At 36.8% G+C, this 5,921-nt stretch overlaps 1 long non-coding RNA gene across 1 annotated transcript; it reads left to right on the plus strand.

Annotated features, from left to right (window-relative positions):
- The first annotated feature begins 1,274 nt into the window (after window positions 1–1,274).
- On the plus strand, window positions 1,275–4,595 carry LOC127487680 (uncharacterized). Its single transcript, XR_007914731.2, has 3 exons — window positions 1,275–1,422; window positions 2,363–2,485; window positions 4,473–4,595. It is a non-coding gene; the product is annotated as an uncharacterized lncRNA (long non-coding RNA).
- The last annotated feature ends 1,326 nt before the right edge of the window (window positions 4,596–5,921 follow it).

Below are 5,921 nucleotides of genomic sequence, written 5' to 3' on the forward strand. Positions count from 1 at the left end.
TTCATGTATGTTCAGGGTCCCCTGAAATCATTTACATATGCAGATACTCTAGCCTCTTGTTCCAGGATTCCCCAAAGATAACCCAAGTCTGCAGATGGTCAAGTTCCTTAGATAACATGGCATAATATTTGCAGTATGTACATTTTCCAGAATAGTTGAAATTATCTCTGTATTATTTGTCATTATCTAGTACAATGTAAATAATTGCTATACCATATTGTTTAGGGAATAGCGACAAGAAAAAAAAGTCTGTCCATATTCAATACAGATACAATTGATTCTAATATTTTCTATTTATGGATGGTTGAATTCCAGATGTGGAAACATGGATATAAACGGCCAACTGTACATCTAAGTTTATGCAGAACAATTTTTCTTTTTGAAGTAGCAAAATAGTTGCATGAAATACCTCTGGAACAATATAAAATAAAGTGATAAAATTTATTGACCCAGAGGGAAACTGTTTGTCTGAAGTTCAGGACTGGGAAAGATAATTTTCCGTGTTTACTTTTCCTTTTGTCTCTTTTCTCATTTTGTGCCATGTGAATATGTAACTTGTGGGAAAATAATATTAAAGACAAAAACAGAATTAACCATCTGAAGCCAAAGGTAATCCCTAATAAGGGGATACAGGCTATCAGAGGCTGCATGTTTTCCCCTCATCTAGCTTCTTATTTGATCTGTATCTATTTGTTATCATTCCTTTTCAATGAGGAAATTGCATTATAAAGATAAAAAGCTTTTCCAACATCACACATTTAGGAAGGGGAACTGAGATCTGGCTTTATATCTCCTTAATTTAGTGCTGTTTGCATCTCTATTATTCATCCTTTAATAAATTTTTTTTCAAAAAAATATAATGGGCCTTGCTAAGGTGTGCTGTTGACCACTTCTATTGAACACAGAGCATTGCCATTATTGTTTTTCCTTTTTAGAGTTTTAGAAAATTTAGGTGCAAAACTGAATCCAAAGTTGCCTTGATGCACGAGGCAAAGAAACAAAGTCTGACTTTCCCAAAGTCAGACCTCAGGTTGCCACTCAGCAATACGGATGACCCTCCCTTATGACAAGTTGAAAACTGATAAATCATCCATCCTTGTTTGAGAGGTCACTTCTTTATAGCATGCGTAGAGTGGCGAGTGGCAGTGAAATGCTCAGAAGGGTACCAGGAGGGCTGCTTTCATGCACGCACCCTGTGGACATCATGTTTATTAACTTCTATTTTACTTTCAAGGAGAAAATCGTGCTGGTAATTATGTGTCTCTTACTTGTAGGTTCCTGGGAGATCATCTGACGGATAGGATGCCAATTATATTGACAGATCCTGCTCCTTGAATTCCACAGTGGCATGGCTTAGTCTTGCCCTCTCCCACCTGCTAAGAGAAGATCATTAAAGCAGGTGCAGAGACATCATCAGGAAAGGTACACAGCCAACAAGGTGGAGGGGCCAAGTTTTCTTTTAATCATAACCCTCTCTCCAACTGAGCAAGCTCCAATGATGTGGTTCATGTAAAACAAGAAGTCTCAGAAGCACACAGGTGTAAGAACACAGAGGAAGACTGAGAAAGGCTCCATGCTGGTCTCATTGAAGTCAGATTGGCCGTAAGACAGGACTCTAATTCATGTTTTGGTCTTATTGTTGCTACTTGATTAAAAAAATAAGGTATTTTTTTCTAGGAGGATTAATTAAAGTCTGAGTATAAGTATGAAAACAGCTGAAGGATATGATTCAGGTCTTGTACCTCACAATTAGAGGCATTCATGATAATGACTTGGCTAAACAACTGTGCCAAAGTTAAAGTAACTCCAAGAGATTATTTTCTTCTTTCAGTAGGCAAATACTAAATTTAGAGTTAATATCCAGTGTTAGTGAATAGCACCTGGTCAGTTTAGTGTCTGCTATTGAGTGTTAAATTGGTGCAATCATTTTAGAGTGCTTTAATAACATTTCAGATATGATTTAAATGCTTAAACATGTTCCATCAACAATTCCACATCAAGTTATTTTTCTTAATATTTGAACAAATATGTAAAGAATGCATGCAAGGATATTCATAGCAATGGTGTTTAAATGTAAAATATAAACTTTTTATATGTTCACAAAAAGGATTTGGTGATTATTGTTTATAAATTATAATGTGAAGCTATAATTTATCAATATAGATTTTCATGTATTATGTGGGAAATATGTTTTATAAAACTATATTTGTTGATTAATTTTGTTTTTTGCATATATGGTGCACCTTATGTAGATATAAGGTAAGAATATACAATGAGATTCATCCAGGAATTCTCTGTGTGATAGACCTAGTAATGCTTTTCTTTTCTTGTACTTTTGGCCTAAATTTGCTGGTTATTCCAGGATGAACATGAATCACACGTGAGATTTAAAAAATTGCAAAGGGATCTACTGCTGAAAACATTCTGTCTGAATTTTCGATAGAAAGGCCATAAAAACAGGCAATATTTACATATAGCATCTTTGGTGAGTAGCAACCAATTTGGCTTACCGATATAATTTCTGAGTAAGTAATTAGCAGAGAAAGACTTGAGTCAGTTTATGGGGATCTTGAGTCCTAAGCAAATAAAGCTGCATTCTGTTCAATAGTCCTTCAACAAATTGAGGTGGCTGTGCCATTTGAATGAGGGATGGTATGATCCATTTCTGCCATAAGTCATCAATATGACAATACCACTCAAAATGAACTAGAGGGAGAAGATACCTATTTTTAAAAGTCTGCATGGGGCCGGTGCTGTGGCTCACTTGGTTAATCCTCTGCCTGCGGTGCCAGCATCCCATATGGACACATGGTTCTAGTCCTGGTTGCTTCTCTTCCAGTCCAGCTCTCTGCTGTGGCACAGGAGGGCAGTGGAGGATGGCCCAGGTGCTTGGGCCCTGCACCTGCATGGGAGACCAGGAAGAGGCACCTGGCTCCTGGCTTCGAATCGGCGCAGCGAGCACCTGCCGTGGCGGCCATCTGGGGAGTGTGTCTACAACACATTTCTTTGTCACTACTGCAGTAGGATTAAACACAAATGATTTTATGACTTTTAAAATTTATATAAGTGGAACATCTTTTCAGTTGATTATTGTTTTATAGTCCTCGCCTATTTTACTGCTGGACTATGGTCTATTTTAGTTTTTATTTTTTGAGCTCTTTATTAGCAGAGCCATCAAAACTTTCACTATAATGTAAATTAAAAATGTCTCAAAAATTAGTCAAATATTAAATTGAAGAAAGTTATAGATGTACTAGTAACTGTCATTGTAGTTATTGGCATAGTGTATCAGTTAAACACTTAATTTCTAGCATCAGAATGTCTGGTCCTGAATCCTATTCTACACACTTACTAAATGTGTGACTTAAAACAAGTTATTTACACTTTCTGTTCCTTAATTTACATAGGTATTAACTAGTAAAATTTGTTGAACCTACTCCTTAAAGTTGCTGTAATGATTAACTTAAATAGCACCAATAATGTATACAGAATAGTGGCTGGCTGATAGCCTATGATAAATAGTGAAGATACTATTTTTTCTCTTTTATGACATGTTGAAGGTAGTGTTTTTTTTTTCCTTTCTATGTTCTTGTCAGCATAGAACAAGGCTCTGTGTTGTCTCTGGATTTTAATTTGGTGTAGTTTAAAAATCTGCAAGGAGTACCATCCTGTGGTTTACAGTTTTGTTTGATCGTTTGTTTTGGGCTAGCAAGAGAATCTATGTGACAGGCAGAGGAGAAAGTAAGTTAATCCAAGGCTAGGGAATTCCTTTCAAAGCTTAAATGAGATAATTTAATTATGATAAAATTCATTTATAATTTTAATATGCAAATACAATTTTTAATAAAAACATAATTTTCAAGGTACATATTTAAATTGTTTTACTTATAAATATTCCTTTTCATTATCAGGAAAATTGGCAATGAGTCTCATAACTGAGCTTGGAGAGTCTGTGCACTTTAATCTTCTCAGACATTTTCCTGTCTTTTTGTGTACATGCACTGATGTGGACACTGAGATATAAATAGCAAATAAATATTTGCTCTTCTTTCTCTTTTAACTCATGCTGAGAACTACACACTGAACTCTATAGAGCTTACCAGTAATGAACAATACTAACTTATCTGAAGTCAGTCAAAGGCTGATGATTTCTGGAATGAATGTTTGACTTAGTGGTTAAGATGCCACGAGCAGTTCTTGGGTTTGATACCTGGCTCTGCCTACTGAATCCAGCTTCTTGTTAAAGCAGACCCTGAGAGGCGGGTGATGGCTAAAGTAGTTGTGTTCCTGTTGCCCACGTGGGAGACCTGGATGGAAGCAACACCCATCCCCAGTCTAGGTCACTGTAGGCATTTGGGGAATGCACCAGCAAATGGGAGCTCTCTTTTAAACAAATTAACTACAAGTTCCTAAGATCTTATTTTATGTATCTCATTTACAAAACTTGGACCCTAAACTGATTAATCTTTCAGGACCTGTCTAGGTTTGAAGTTCTGTGTGAAGAGAAACACGCACCTGGGAGTCAATGCTCCAAGGTATGTAGGTGCTTGCAGGATAGCACTTGTTAGGTGAAGCCGTCATTGTTTGGGTTTTGTCTGGGAAGGACATGTAATTCTATGATTCCAACTGATCTTGAAGTTGATTTACTGTAGGAATATGTAACTACTCGATGCCAGGCCTCCTTCAAAGACCAGAATTGAAGTTTAACTGCACAAGGTACCGTGTATCATGGAGCTTATTTCTACTTTCAGAGAAGAGGTTATGCTGGAATGTAAATCAGCAAGACTTTTAGGGAAGGCTAAGTTCTGAGAAGAGAATGAAATAAGATGCTGTGGCGACGAGCAATTGCAGTGACCACTGGGTCACATTGACTGGGAGATTCTCATGGAGGCAGATGTTTCAGCTGCACAAGTTCTGGAGCCCTCTCTCCAGGTCATTTGTCAAAGAGCCCAGGACAGTCAACAGTGATCTTGGGTTTCTTTTGTTTATTTTAGGTAAACTTAGTATTTCAGAATAGTTTCAGATTTATGGAGGGAAAATGAAAACAGTTCTGAGTTCCCATAGTCCTCGCCTGGTTCCCCTACTATTAACATCTTATGTTAATATGGTGTATTTGCCACAACTGATGAGCCAATATTGACATTCCAACTGATTAAAGTCCAGAGTTCATTCCCGAGTTTTTACCTTCTATCTTTTTTCTTTTCCAAGATCCTACCTGGGAGATCACATTAAATTCTGTTTTCACAGCTCCCAAAGGACCTATTATCTGAAACAGTTTATCAGATTTTCTTTTGTTTTAATAACTTTGATACAATTTAGTACTGGTCAGGTAGCTTGTTGAATGACCCTCATTCAAAGTGTCTTGTGATGTTTTTTCATGATTACACTGGAGTTATGTGTTCAGGGAGAAAGGCTACAGAGGGACAGAGCCATTCTCATTATATCACATCAAGGGCACACACAGGCAACAGGAGGTGTCAGTGGGTGTGAGCTTGATCACCCAACTGTACTAGTGTTTGTCAACTTTCTCTGGGATAGATGTGCTCTTCTGACCTCCTTTTCTTACTTCTATTACTTGGAAAGAAATCACTATGTACAGCCACAGTGGAGGATGGAAAGTTACCCTTCCTTCATTGAAGGTGGAGAATGTACATCAGTCACTTGGAATTTTTCTTGCATGGGAGATTGTATATAATTTATTAAAACATTTATGCAAGTATGAACTCATATACACATTTTATCATTTGGGTTAAAATACAATGCTACTTTATTGTTACTTAGATTTCTAACTTTAGTTACTGAGAAATTTTTCAGTTGTTATTAATGTATCTGACATTCTGCTGGCATTGTGGTTGGTTTTGTTTTTATCACTTCCTTACTTTCTGGCATTACAAGATGGTCAGGTTCATTTTTTTGTTTTT

The sequence above is a fragment of the Oryctolagus cuniculus genome, chromosome 2 (genome assembly GCF_964237555.1).
Source record: "Oryctolagus cuniculus chromosome 2, mOryCun1.1, whole genome shotgun sequence".
NCBI classification, from domain to species: domain Eukaryota; kingdom Metazoa; phylum Chordata; class Mammalia; order Lagomorpha; family Leporidae; genus Oryctolagus; species Oryctolagus cuniculus.